At 42.0% G+C, this 15,551-nt stretch overlaps 1 long non-coding RNA gene across 2 annotated transcripts in view; it reads left to right on the top strand.

The window, feature by feature from the left end:
• LOC102381167 overlaps window positions 1-4,170 on the top strand; it is a 4,685-nt gene extending 515 nt beyond the window's left edge. The window contains exons 2-3 of one of the 2 annotated variants that reach the window (XR_324634.2): window positions 832-916; window positions 3,593-4,170. This is a non-coding gene — a long non-coding RNA (uncharacterized LOC102381167). Of the gene's footprint in view, window positions 1-831; window positions 953-3,592 lie in introns of both variants that reach the window. The other variant, XR_003095676.1, reaches the window with a different exon arrangement.
• The last annotated feature ends 11,381 nt before the right edge of the window (window positions 4,171-15,551 follow it).

Genomic DNA, 15,551 nt, shown 5'->3' with positions numbered 1-15,551 from the left:
CTCTTTCCCCAGGTGCCGACCAGATATGCAATCTTAACTTCAGCTTTCCTTTAATTTAGCAACCAAAATGTTCTTTAATGTAGTTCTTTATGTATTGGAACCTGTTTGGGGGTAGGGGAAGGAGGGGTTATGTGTTCACATATGCACAATTGTGCATAAACACACACATACAAATATACTTATTCATTAACATAATATGGGCAAGTGTATGGTATAGCTATGTAAGACAGTGCAAGAGATTTTTGTGATAACTTCAAATTACTGGATTATTTTACAAGGATTGGTACGCATGTGAGCTATAATACCGCTATTGAAAAGAACTGCTTATGTTGTCATCTGTTTGTTAATAACCAGTCTCTAAAAAGACTGAGCAGATATCTTGGCAATCATAAAATCTGCCATTATGCTGAAAAATGATTCTTTCAAGACTGGCAAATCAGTGAAATTGTTATTCCATAGCCTGTGGGTGGATTTATATTTTTGTAGAATCAAACTTTTTTGGTAAAAAGTAATGGCTTTTAAAGTAAATGTCTATACTGCAGATAGTCCTATAAAAACACCAGAAATAAAAATACTTCTTTAGCCAGTATGGTAAACAGATTGCATGTGATTTTGGGAAGGGTGGTTCCATTGCTGGTTCTGCATCCAGATCCTGACTAGAATTTTATAATCTAGATTATTGCTAGCTGAATATTCCCCACAGTTGCACTGCCAGGATATTTGGTCAGGATCTTGGCCAAACATGGCTAGATTTTAGTTCTTCATTTTCCATTGCCGCTGGCTCCAGCAAGATATATTTTAACAGCAGCTTCACTACCATTTTCTCTCCAGCCTTGGAAACATCACCCTCACCGTGACAACTTAACCGTGCTGAGGAAGACAGGCAGTAAAAGCTGACATTCCAAAAGGAAATTAGGTGGGCAAGGATCCATGGTGCAGGTGGTGGAATGAGGTCTGGTAATAATTCTGGACGTATTTAAATCTGAAACTGTATTGGACACTAGTTGCCTCATGAAAAGGGAAGAATTTATTACATCACAATTTGGCAATACCCTTTATGGGCTGTATATATATTTAAATATTGCAGTTCCGCAGGATGACTTCTACCTATATTTCCTGTATTTCCTGCCTTCCTGTCTACATTTCCTTTCTCCAGTCAGAATTAACGCTGACCACATTTTTAGCAATGTGTTATTTAAAACACATTGAAGTAGGAAGCAAATATTTAAATACATTCTATCACCTCTCCTTGGCTTCTCTGCTAGATTCCCAATAAGTACAGATTGTAGCGTTGTTTTTCATTAAGTAGATACTTATCCATGAGAATCTGAGCTGAAATTATTAACTTATTCCCCCTCCCCCCCAAAAAAGCAGTGTGGCACACTCTACCACAGCATACACTGGAACAAACAGAGGCTTGGTCCTCCGGGGAAATGCTCTGGCTTCCAGCCAGAGCTTCTCCACTCCATTTTTTCCCCAGCTGCTCCAGCACACTGGGACCTGGGGGGAATGGGCAAGGGCAGTTTGCCTAACGTGGGATATAGTATCCAGCAACAAAGTGCATGTGTAGGAGCATGTGCTATAACTTAAAGTAACAACACAAATTTATGCCCATGTCGTGGAAACACACACAGCATACTTTTGGGTCAGGTCAGCAGAAGCTTTTATTTAAAAGAAACTACAGCTGCAGGGGGGATTCCAAAGTGACATGGATTTCCCAAGCACTTGGAAGGGGTCCCCCCCCAAGAGCAAAATCAGGAGGCTTATATACTTTTTAACAGTTGCTTACAACTCACGTGATCATATAGTGAAATTAGCATGAAAAGCGGCTATAACATTACTTCATTATTTCTTTGCTGTAATCAGGATGGGAACTAATGGGGGAGGCGAGGTTAGTTCACAAACCTCCTTCTTGCACCTGCAAATCAGAGTTGTACATACTTTTTGCTATCTTCAAGGCCGCGGTGAGCGAAGCAGTTGCAGAGGAGTTACAAAGAACAAACACTTTCTCTTATCTGTTCTACTATACAGAGCCAGCAATTCTCCACAAAGCGGTTATGTCATCTTATAACTAAAATAGTCAAAGTTTAAGGCATATATTTTTTCTGATTCCACACCCATATGGACCAGCGGTGGTGTCAGACGTTTCCCAGTGGGAGGGTGGGGGAAGGTGAGGTAGGCTAGACAGAAAATTCGGGGTCTGCTTTATACATCTTTTGGCCAAACATACATGTTTATTTTTTTAACAATACCCACTTAAACATGTGCTTTATCTATGTTATCTGCAAAAGCAGAATAAAAATGTATACTGTACACAGACAGATCCATTCTTAACCACTACAGCAGCTCACTAGTGTAATATTTATTCACAGAAAATCAATAGGAAAAAAATAAACCAATGAATAATATTAACAATAATAACAATAAAGAAATGCAAACGTCTGGGGGAAAAATGTAGCTACCTCAACTTTGCTACTTCATTCTATCATGTTGTTGACCTCCAAACTATTGACACATGACATGCTGACATTATGCTAATATGGATGGATGCTAATTAGTATTATGCTAATATGGAAGGGCTGTCTTTTTACCTATCTGTCTTTCTGTCTGTCTCTCCACACAGCCCTTCCATCCATCCATTCATCTACACACAGCCTGCCTGTCTCCTTTTCTTTCTTTCTTTTTTTCTTTCCTTCCCAGACAAAGGTGACACAGGCCCTGTGGGCCGGATGAGCCTGGTGGGGGGAGCAATTTGGGAGCACTGCACCTCTGCGGTCTGTGGGCAAGAGCAGGGCAGGCTCAGCTGTGCAGGGGACGCGGTGATGGCCCGGGGGTGGGGAGGCGGGGAGCTTGGACAGAGGTGGTGGTGGAAGGGGTGACTATGAAGGGTGCTAAGGCAAATTTTGGGGTGTCTTAGCCCCCCCCCACCAGTGCTGCCCCTGATCTGGACACAGACCAGATGGCCAAATCAAGGTATTACATACCTGAACCATTTTTGAACAAAAGCTGGGCAAAGATTTTACAGCATAACATATTTTTCAGTTTTTCCTATCACCAATCGTTTGGGAGCAAATCATAATTATGTTATAGGTATTCAAAATCATTTATTTCCCCATCCAAATAAGACCAATACATTGTTCTTCATCTACAGCTGGTTTGTAAACAGACTTTTTTTTTAAGCAGGGAGAGGGGGATATAAAATTCAGGTTATGTGGCCTAGTTTTGAATGGACACACAGGTGAAATGACATGAAAGCCCCTTAACTGAATAAATGGCATTCTAAGATTCAAGTCTTATGGTGAAAATACTCAAAATAAATTGAGTGCTGGACTTGACTACTTAACAGCATTCATTTAAAACAAATGATTTCCCTGTATTTTCTTGCCACAAAGTTAGTTCATTTCAATTTGGTTTTCAAGTTCACAGTCACCTCCACCTTTACTTTCTCTGTGGCTAGATGTTTTCTGCTACAGTAGGCTAAAGGTATTGACAACATTGAGAACCACAGTGCTACAAAATTAGCATGAAATAAACATGACCAAAGTGAATTCATTAAAAAAATTAATCAAATCTTTTATTTTATCTCGTATAGCATATACCCGGCTCTTACTTGAACCAGTGACCTAGAAGGAGATGCTCCAAGCCAACTAAAGCTTCAAACCATATTATCATTCTTGTACTAATATCTTTGTGGATTTATTAGTTTCAGAGCATTTCATTGTTATTTGTTCACTACCTGAGGCTTTTTGAACTCATTATAGCTGCTGTTATTATATATTTCTGTACAAGAAATGCATATCTGTCTCTGGTGTTCTTGCAGTATTTTCCATAATATTTCCCTGTATCCTATATACTATACTTTGTGTTAGCGATGCATGATATAACAGTAAGATGTAAACCTTATTATAATTCATTTTTATGAATATCAATTTCTGTATTTGAAAGTATACAAAGAATACTAATCACTCATAAAAACCATGTATTGCATGCCTTTAGTCTCTTTGTCACAAAAAGACATCTTTATTTGCATATGTATCTTCCTTCGTTGCTGTCTTCACAATGGGAAGCTCAAACACTATGATTACTAAGGACGTCTCCTGTCCCACCAGAGGCTTTGGTAAAATTGCTTTTTCCAATTTTATTTTTATTTTGGGGAAATTGGCCTTCCCTTCCATTCTTAGAAAGGTAGCTTTATGCCTAAATGCTCTTGTACAAAAATCAAATTTTTGTAATAACTAGAAAACTGGGGACTAATAAAATGGACATATTCATCAGTTGAACTACCGAGTTATGATTACTGAGGAATTGACTCATTTGGAAAACAGAAAAGAATCAAAAGGATCAGATTTGACCCCTTAACGTAAGTTTAGAGGACCACTCTTGGAGGAAAATTCTACTTAATGGTAGCATAGCAGAATCTGCCTTCCCTCCCTCCCTTTCACCTCCCAAGAGCAGTATCTTGAGTTTATACCTAAAAGCTGACTTTCACCTGAACTGATGACCCCTCATTGAGGTCTGGAACTCTTCATTTAACTTGCTATGAACTGATCCATGTAATTATCACTATCATTATCATGAAATGTGTGCTTGCTCTTTTTGCAAAAAAAAAAAAAAGCCAACGGCACACTGGGTTGTATTCATCAGTGTCACTTGCAAATCAAGGGGAAGTGATTTTTCCACTCTATTCAGCACTGAGGAGGCTTCATCTGGTGTACTGTGTCCAGTTTGGGGCCCTGTACTTCAAGAAGGATGTGGACAGTATGGAGAGAATTCAGCACAGAGCAACAAAAAATATTTGAAGCAAGGGAACTGGATTTAAAGAAAAAGCTGAAAAAAATAGCAATATTTAGTGTGGAGAACAGAAGACTGAAGGAGGATTTGATAACAGTCTTCAAATACCTGAAAGGTGATTACAGAGTGGATGGAAAGGGGCTTTCCTCTGTGGCCATAGGAGACAGGACTAGGAGCTTCAGCAAAGGAAATTTAGGTTGGGGATTAGGAAGATTGGATTTCTGACTATAAGTGTGGTCAAGCATTGGCTACCTAGAGAAACTGTGGAATCTCATCCTTGGAAGTTTTTAAGATACTTGGCTGGGATGGTTCAGTCAAGGATGATCCTGCCTTGACCAAGGAGCTGAACTAAATAACCTTGTGAGGTCTCTTCCAGTCCTACTTTTCTATGATCCTATGATTATCATCTTCCAAATTGTGGCTGAGAATGGAAGTGGCTAAGTAGGTAATCTCCTGAAGAGACTTTTTTTGTTCACAACACTATTTAGGATTAATCCAGAAAAAGGTTTACTTATCTAAAAGTGAGGCACCAAAATAATTAACTTTTAGGAGCCTACCCCATTATGGAAACTAGAATCCTGTGATAGGCACCTAGGCTTTGCATGAATGGGGTGAAGTAGGCACCTTAGGCTGGTGTGCATGCTGAGCAGATAGATCTCTAAAGTCAACATGCTCAGCATGGAGCCACCTAAGTCTAGCTAATAGGAAACCCTGTTGTGTAGTTGAGTATATCTCAAATCCTGCACCTCTTCCAGGATTACTGACTGCTTAGGCATTCTCTATGACTATTTTCAATACCTGGAAAAATGGCATTAAATGAAAGCAGGAAAACAAACACTCACTGAAGGTGATGTTTTCAGATAAGGGTGGCAAGAAAAATATTTTTGCATGCTATTACCCACAGTTATGCCTCTGACTGAGCTCTTCTCCATGTGCAACATTAAATGTAGGAGCAAAATAGGCAGGCACATAGTTGTCTGTATGGAATGCTCACATGCTCATGCGATTGTACAGTTGGGAGCTGGGGGGTAATGCAGATGATCTTTGCACAACTGAGGCACCCACAACTAAAATGCTGGCTAAGATTCAGCTTTTCAGGAAGACATTTCTCACTAAAAAAGAGTCTCTCCCCACCCCTGGTCTCTTTGCCAAATCATGAAAAGCATTTGGCAGCAATCTCATGCAAGAAATAAACAATGTGCAGCATCTCTAAGGCTCTTATTTAAACTCCAGACTGAAGGGAAGGGGAGGAGTGTTGGGAATGATAAACTTTGGCATGGCCAGGTTTCATACAGGGTTTCAGCTGAGATATTACAGACATGGAATTTTTTTTTCTTCCCCTCAAAAGAAATTGTTGAGACATTTCTGAGACAGAGCATTTATTTTGTTTCTATTGAAACACTTTCACTTAAGGAGCCATTTATTTTCTACAGGCTTTCTGTAACAGGTAGAAGTTGCTACTGACCTTGGGACTCATTAGAGACTGTTTCACCAGGCTTATTTTTGGACCCATGTTGTGAATAAGAAAATGATGATATTTGCAGAAGGGAGTATTACAGGCAAATATCAGCTTTTACATAATAAGGAAATTATTTTTCAGATGGATTCAGGTTTAGAGATTCTGCTTCTTGCCTGACTGTGAAAATATTCTGAAATCAAACCTTTGTGCTGGCTAAGAGCAATGCATGGTGCCTAACATAGGAATCACCAGGGATTTAGATTAATGTTTATATTTTGATGATGCTGTATAACAGGGGCCAAGTTGTAGGATATACTAACTTCTAAATACAGGGCCAAGCATGAAAGCCAGCTTGCTGTACAAACTTGTACTTCAACCCCAAGACTTAACTCAGAGAACAGAACTGAGACTTTGACCAGGAAACCTGTTCATAGAGTTATAGAGAAGTAGGGCTGGAAGGGCTCTCCAGAGGTCATCTAGTCCAATCCCCTGCCCGAGGCAAGATCATGCCTACCTGAACGATCCCATACAAACCATAATCTAAACTGGTGAAGACTGCCATCAACCCTGACACAACACAAACCTAACAGCCTAACCTGCCACAGGTAAAACAGGTGAACCATGGCAGCCAATGTTTTGCTTCTATAAAGCTCACGAGATCCCAGGTAGAAGGCCAGGCCCCGCACTACAGAGAAAAGCAACCCCCCCCCCCCCCCCCCAGTCCATACCAGTCTGACCATTGGGTAAAATTCCTTCCTAACCCCAAATAAGGTGATCAGTCTGACCCTGAGCAGAGGGGCAAAACCCTCTAACTAGGAACTTCTGGCTTTGGTCTCCACTCAAAACTGTTGTATAATGCTTGTGTTGTATAATGCTTGCTTGCTCCTGAGTGACCAGCTGTCATTTTGAAAAGTACTCACTGTTCACTCCCAGATAAGCAACCGCAGCCATTGCATAACCAACCACGCTTTCGCCATAGCTATTAAGCTCCTTAAACCCGGGGGGAGACACAAACCCGGGGGGAGACCACCATATAAGGGAACAAACAAAACAATAGAAGCCAATTGGCTCACGGGGATACTGACAATTGTGTCAGTCTTATAAAACAACCAGGAATCCGGAAGAGAACACTCCGGAGTCTGAGACTAAACGAGCAGGATGGAATCTGGCCAATTCTATCTCAGTCTCGCGAACGCCCACCGATATCCAAAACCCAGGGCAACCCCTCCGTATCCCGAACGAGTGATCTCTCCCAGGGGAGCGAATAACTGCAGTATCTGTAACAGCTTTAAGAGAACTGAGCCTCACTACCAACGTGAATACAAAATAAAACTTTTTGCATTACGCTTTAAGTGCCAAGGGACTCTGCCTCTGTGTTATTACCTCCTCGTTCTCGCCCAGGGTGTTTTACTCACACCGCCCGCGACAAAAACCTCCTGCCATTCCCCAGCTTTAGCTGTAGTCAGCACTCAAGGCCTCTGGGAAGGCTTAAAAATGCCCTGACATGTAGTGGAAAAGAGGGGGCAGGGGGCAACCAGCAAAGCCCAGAAGCATGGAAAATACCCATGGTAGATCATAAGCACAGCTACACCTAGATCATTCCCAAACAGTGGCTGTCCAACCTCTTCTTGAACATCTCTAGTGATGGAGAGTTCCTAACTTCCCCAGGCAGTCTATTTCACCACCTCACTATTCTAACAGTGAAGACATTTTTCTGGATAGCCAATCTAAATTTACTTTCCTGCAACTTCAAGCCATTGGTCCATGTCCTCCTCTCTGAGGCAAGAGAAAAAAAGGTGCTTTCCATCTTCTTTATGGTAGCTCTTCAAGTATTTAACGATTGATATCATATCCCTTCTTAAGTGCCTTTTCCTTTTCTGCAAGCTGAGCGTGCCTAACTCCTTCAGCCTCTCCTCACATGGCTTGTTCTCCAAGCTCTTTATCATCTTTGTTGCCTGCTCCTGGGCCCTCTCTAATTTCTCCACATCCTTTTTAAAATGTGGAGCCCAGAACTGCACACAGTACTCCAGATGAAGCTTAAACAGTGCCAAGTAGAGATGCATTATTACCTCCCATATTTTGCATGTAATGCTTCTGTTGATACATCCGAAAACTATATTAAATTTTCATGCAGCTGCATCACACTGCAGACTCATACTGAGTCTGTGGTCTACCATGACTCTCTAAGTCCTTTTCCATAGAGCTGCCATCCAAGCAGGTGACCCCATTTTATATTTGTCTTTTGATTATTCCTCCCAAGGTGTAGCACCTTGCATTTGTCTGCATTGAACTTTATCCTGTTAGCTCCAGCCCAACTTCCCAATCTGTCAAGATCTTTCTGAATTGCATTCATATCCTCCAGTGTGTTTGCAATCCCTCCCACTTTCATGTCATCTGCAAATTTGCTCGAGAAGCTTCCTATGCCAGTTAATAAACATGTTGGATAGAACCAGGCCCAGAACAGACCCCTGTGAGATTCCACTCAAAACCTCCTGCCATTCTGGCATGGACCCATTAATAATTACCCTTTCCTTGCAGCTATTAAGCCAGTTATCTATCCACCTTACAGTAGTTTTATCTAGCTCACATTTCTCCAATTTGTTTATGAGACAGTCATGTGGGATCTTGTCAAAAGCCCTGCTAAAGTCCAGATAGACTATACCTACAGCATTCCCTTCATCCACCCAAGTAGTTACTTTGTCAAAGTAAAGTATTTAGTAAAGGCATATGTGGATATTTACCTTATAACCTTGTTAGGTTATGACCTTGTTATAACCTTATAACCTTGTTAGGCTATAACCTAGATCTCTTGCATTTCAGTTGTAAGGGTGCATCTACATTGTTTTAGCAGATGGCTGGAATAATTTTAAGGATGACATTTAGTGATCATTTTTGTTCCCTTCTCTGTTTCTTTAAAAAGTTAGGGGAATTACATAAAAAAAGAAAAAAAATAACACCCCCTCCCCTCCATATTAATTCTGTGATGGTTGCTAAATCAAGCCTCCTGGAACATTTCTCTGCAATAAGCCAAGTGACTCCTGTGAAGGGCTCTCAACTCCTATTGCCTAGTTCAGGATTCCCAGGAGGGACTTAACAACAAAAAGTGTTAGGCCTAATTTGGCTATGCAGAATATCCTGTTATGCTATATGGTGCCAAAAAAGGCAGAGACTCCAGTAGTCACAGTTGACCTTGGTACTGATGAAAAAGGAAGGAAGAAAAAAAGGGTCTGCAAATATTGGCTCAGATGAGTAACCAAGTTTGTTCCAGTTTTGTTTGTGCACCTTTTGTGTTCACTTCTTAAGAATACTCCAGTAAATATGTTTACAGGGACAGATGTTTTCAGAAGCAGCAGATATAAAACTTACAGGAAGCAGAGGTGAGCTTGTTAACTGCCAGGACAGCTGTGGAGGGGGCTCTTTACTTGCTTTGATTCCTTGACCCACGCATAGGTCCTGTGGCCTACTCAACAGGTGAGGTGGACCGGGAAACAGTACCTCTGTCCACATGTCTACACACGGACATTCTGGTAAGACCAATGAACTGCTCTGTGGAAGAATCTTCGTGGAAAGTTCTTTATTTTTCAGGAATACATCTCTGCTGGATTATCTTTGGAAAGGGGAGGATTTGCTCAGTGTTTGCACTGTGATGATATTGTCAGCCAAACCCAAGCTTGTATCAGCTGTCTCCACTGTTCGGTATCTGCATGCAGCCTGCATGATCTTCTTAGGAAGGCACTTCACAGCCTTCTCAGGGCAGCAAGCCACTGTTTCAAATTCTTTCCACCATGTCTCATCTCCTGCATCTGACTCCTCTTTCTTTTTTGCTTTTTTCCAAAATGTGATTTACATTAACAGCTGGAAGAGTTCACCATCCAGAGTAAGATGAGGGCCTTCCCCCCAGCAATTTAATTTGCTGAGTTGGCAAAATACAAGCATTTCCTCGTAGATATGTCTTTCCTCCCCCAGTGCACTGCAGATACATTCTTACAAGAGCCACACACAGCACTAAGTCATGAGGTAGTCTGCTGAAGTGCAGCCTGACATGCTGGCCAATGCAGCTATACCAGTATGGCTTTGCAGTGGTGACACTTCACCTGAGCAAGACAAATCGAAGACACTTTCCAAAGAATTATCTCTAGGGACTGCTGCCTTATTAGGCCCAGTGACTAAGACTTGGGTGGGTGCGAGAGCTTGGGGTTAACCTTGCCAGTGTATGAAAGTCCACACAGCTAAATTCTGCCTGCATTGCTGTGACTACATGTTTCTGCACTGACTCATATATATCCGGGGGGATATCCAATGTATCCCATGATTTCTTGTGCTGAGACATTCTGTGATTCTCTCCTAATCAACTTCAGGAGGACTTATTCTTCTGGGGAAGGGGGGCAGATATGCAGTGAACTGGACAATGAAAGACTGTATGAAAGTGAAGTCTTACTGCAATCACACTGCTAAGTGGGTGAATTCCAGCCTGAGCTAAAGCATAATTTGGGCTTTAATCTATACCCCCAGCCACGGAAGCAAGCATGAGTTTGAAGTCTAAATAAGCATGTGCTTGTTGATGGAGTGGTCCTGCATTGATATACTCTAAGTTTTTGGTTTGTCTCCAGGATGTAGCTGATTTGAATCATCGTTGGACTATTGCACAAAAGGCAAATACAGTTCTGGAATGCATCAACAGAAGCATTAAGTTCAAAACCTGGGAGGTGATAGTGCCTCTTACTTGGCCCTGGTTAGGCCTCATTTAAAGTACGGTTGTAGGCTCCACATTTTTAAAAGGACATGGAGAAGTTAGAGAGGGTCCAGAGGTAGGCAAAAAAATAATAAAGGGCTTGGAAGACAAGTCAGGCTAGGACAGGCAGAAGGGAATAGGCATGTTCAGCTTGCAGAAAAGAAGAGGACATAATAGGAACCTTTAAATAACTGCCATAAAGGGGTGCATCTACATAAGATGCTTTATTGTGCAGTAGACCAATTTACTGCTCAGTAAGTGTCACTGTCTAAATCTGCAGAAGCTTACTGCACAGTAAATTGGTCTACTCTGCAGTTAATGCAAATGCAAATTCAAATGCAAATACAAATGCAGGTAGCAAATTAACTGCAGAGTAGTTCCTGCACAGTAATGCATGTGTAGATGGCTGACTGAGAGCAGGTAGCATCGGGAACAGGGGGCCAGGAAGGATTTCCCCCCTCCCCTTCCTTCTGCTGCATATGTCAAGGTAGGGGCAGGGGGGAGAGGGGCGATGTCTTCTTCAAAAGCATTGGGGGTTTGCTGCACCCAAGGCAGGATTTTGACTGGGATATGCCAGTACTCCTGCTGGGATGCAAACTCAGAGGTTCCTGGCTCGAGGGCCTTGCCCCTCCTTTCAGGGTTAGATAGATCACCATATTTGGTAAGGAAGGAATTTTAATTTTACCCCATGGTCAAATTGGTACAGACTGTGGCGGGGTGCAAGGGGTCCTTCTTTCTGTGGTGAAGGGGATGGACCTTTTCCTTGGATCTCTCAAGCGTATTTTAGCACCTCTTGTAGCAGCAGGATATTGGCTACTGCTGTCCCCCTGCTTTACTTGTGACAGGTTAGGGTGTTATGCCTTGTGGTTGCATGAGGATTGACTGTGTACTTTTATGAACAGGTTATACAATGGTTTTGTATAAGATGGTTTTGACAGGGATGTTCCTGCTTCTGGCAGGGATTTTAATAGGGCTTCCATCTCTGCTTTTCTATGATTCTATGGTTCTAATGATAGATCATTTTGACCCACACTATTACACTGAATTTATAAAATATGTAATATAAATATGTGAGGATGGGTGGGTATGTGCACATAAACACACACACACCCCGACTAGCCAACCTTTTTGTAGCTAGAAGATTCTAGCATTTGCACTTGTGAATCCAGTCACAGGAGGTTTCTGCAGACATTCTTGTGAACATAAATTAACATGAATAGAAGGGGTGTCACAGACACCAAAAAAAGCAAATCTGCAGGTTTGAGAACAACAGATGTTCCCAAACAATTTTGTGCACTGTTTACTCAGTCCATGCAACCTAAGTGGGTTTCAGCTTTCACCTCCATCTTTTGCATTAGAAACCACTTGACAGCAGGTAGATGTCAATGAACAACTAGTATGTTGAGAAAAAACAACACACTGCCTACTGCCAATGCAATGCCGTGCGGGAACAGTCAGGTTTGCATGTATTCATATGTTTTTGGTCTATTTAACCAGATAATTTTACCTGACTGATAAAATAAAATTAGAGCCACATTGTCAATTGTGCCAAGCTTATCCTCAATGGAGAGATGGGAAGTGGGGAAATGTTAGTTCTAACCTGATATCCTGGTCTCTAGTTCTGAGGCTGCAACTGCTAAATGCTAAGGGCTGCTCTGAATTGTTCTAGCTCCAATCTTCCCACAACTCTGCCCCACCTTCTTTTTTCCTCCTTGTCCTTGCTATGTCCCTCTATGGACAGGCAGGGGAAGCAGGTGTTATGGAGTCAGCATAAGATTCCTGTCTGGAGGGAGTTTTAGCTGTGACTTGAAGCAAAGCAGCTTTATCATGCCTGAGAGTCTGTCCCAACATGTTTTCTCTCTCAGGTCAGCTGAGTAAAATGCAGTTTACAGGATGTGCCTTGTTAGTGATTTAAAATGGGACATCCTGTTTGCTCTGCATGGAAGGTAGATTCCAAAGCAGTGTTTAAAAGCTGGGGTTTCTTTAGTGACCTTGGGCCAAAAATGTCTCTGCCACTTTACTTTGTTGAATTCAGAGGAACTATGCCAGTTTATATCAGCCGAGAATCTGGCCCACAGAACTGAATATAGTATATGTCCAAACAAGTGAAAGAGATTTGAAAAAAGGTAATTTTATTAAAACAAAATTAGAAATAAACACTGCCCCCCCCCACATCTTTTACTCATGTGCACACAGATTTGCTGAAGCCACATACAACCAAGAGTGCCTTTCATACCATCTGGTGCAGAATAAAAATCATCCAAACTCACTGAGTGCTTTTGTTAGCAGAACTCCCCCCTTGGATTAGTACCCAAAACAGGCAGGTTCACTCTTCTGCCACCTGTTCTGTGATTGTGTATGGCAAATGAATATGGCTGTGGCGAATTGCAGCATACTGGGAAAATCAACAAGATCCTGATGTGCTTGCTGGTAGTTAGGAGTGTTGGAGTGAGAGTGTGTCTGCATTCATTCTCAGGTGCATGCACAAAAGATAGATATCACATACTTCCTAAATGGGAGGCACATATAAAAGTGTGAGGACCCTTGGTTGCCTTGACCATCCAGCTGAGCAGAAAGACAAAATAGACCTTTGAAAAGCCATTGAGGCTGTCAGCAAGCCTACAGGTAGAGTGGAAGAAAATGTAGTATGCTGACAATTTGCAGCCAGGACTGTGGGTTAGATAAATTTTGTTTAGAAGAATATTGGGCAGAATAAAAACTCCATTTGTTTACTTTGGAAGCAGTGTCCTTTGGTGGTATTTTTAGCAAACAAACCAGTAGTTCACATCTCAACTGACTTAAATAACAGTTTATAGATCTGATCTATTACTGAGCCACTAAGAGAGACTTAAATGGGATTGCTAAAAATTCATTATGGAATGAAATACTTTGCATGTTAGCAGCAGCATCACTGCCTGCTCTTCCAGTCAAAGGTGCTTACCAATTGTACAGTCACTGCTGGAGATGAACTGCTAAAAGTAAATAATGCCATATGCTTCACTCTCACAGAAAGGCTTTCAAAGCCTATGCTGCAAAGCCCATAGCTGTTGCTTCCTCTTTTTCTTCCACTATTGCCCCACCCCGCAAACCAAACACGTTTTCTTTCCTTCTTATTTATTCCTTACAGTACCTCCAGTATCTTTAGCGCATGACTTTTTATGAACAAATGAATTTTTCTTTAGCTTCAGAATAATTTTGATGATGTGACTATCTTATAGAGTGAGTTGCCCAGGTCAAAGGATGCATTACAGGGTTCAAAGGTCTACTCAGAAAGCCAATATCTACAGTCTCCATGTTCAGTTGTCATATCCTCTGGTTTGTCATAGTCATCAAGGCTAGGGATAGAAATTACACATAAACCAGTTTCAGTGATCAGAAACTGGTTTAGACCTGTAACAGAAAAGAAGTTCAGTGCACATAAACCAGTTTCAAAAAGGCTGAAACTGGTTTAAGATACACCTGGATGAATGTAATATCAGACTTAACTGATTTATGTCAAACCAATTTTTGAAACTTCTGTTCCAGACCCCCTTCCTAGTTTAAGTTAAATCAGAGTCCTCCAGCATGCTTTTCAGTCCTGGACTGTGCTGTTTGCTCTAGAGACCAGGGCTGGCCCCACCCCTCTGCTCCCTAGCTGGAGCAGTGAGGGCTGGCTCACTGGCCAGTTTACTGCCCCAGAGACAAACCCTGGCTGAGGACTAGGGCCAGGGAGGGACGTTAAACTCACCTTCCCCTGAATACAGAGCTGCCCTGCCCTGCTGGCTGTGACTGGGGACTACAAGTCCAAGAGGCACCTGGAAGCAGGAAGAGGAAGTGATGAGCAACCCTGTAGAATCCTGTTGCTCTGATTCTGGACTGCAAATCCCAGAGACCTTGGGGGCAGCAGGAAGAGTAAGTTAACACATAGCCCATGCTGTGTTTATAGTTCTTCAGTTTATAGTTTTTCAGAGAAAGAACTATTCTTGTTTAAGCGTTTATGAATTCAATGCCATTATCTTCCCCTGTCCCCTCTAACCCCCCACCCTAGGCAGAGCATGGGCTGGGGCCTGACCATGTCCCAGGAATGGGGTGGCATGGGGGGAAGTTTTGGAGGGCTTTCTCTCTTGCCTCCCCTTTGGCAGTAGCTGGCCGGCATGCTCTAGCACCCCCTGGCTTCTGGCTTGAGCCACTGCAGGCATGTGGCTGCATTTCCTGAATGAAAAGTACATGTGTGTTTATTTGCTTATCTCTGCAGCTTAGACTAACCTGGAAAGACTGAATCAATTCAGCCTCGGGGTTTTTGACTGTCTGTACTTAGCCCAAAGGTGATCTTGGGTAAATCATGCAGAGCTAGATTATTTTTTAAGTTCTTTGGAACCTAATTAGGTGTTCAAAAGTGCTTAAGTGCTTCTGAAAATCTAAAGAGGTGCCCATTTCCACCTTTAAAAACTCTATTCCCTATTTTCTTTGTGCCTCCGATCCCATTTGGAAAACATGGCTGAGATTTCAGATTCTGGAGGTATTCAGGAGTTCTGCTTTATTTGGGTCTAGGGCTGAATTCACAGATGAGAGTATTGTTAAGTCCCTTTT

Source organism: Alligator sinensis, unplaced genomic scaffold, assembly GCF_000455745.1.
Source record: "Alligator sinensis unplaced genomic scaffold, ASM45574v1 scaffold1267_1, whole genome shotgun sequence".
NCBI classification, from domain to species: Eukaryota; Metazoa; Chordata; order Crocodylia; family Alligatoridae; genus Alligator; species Alligator sinensis.
This window is presented reverse-complemented; position numbering and strand designations above follow the sequence as displayed.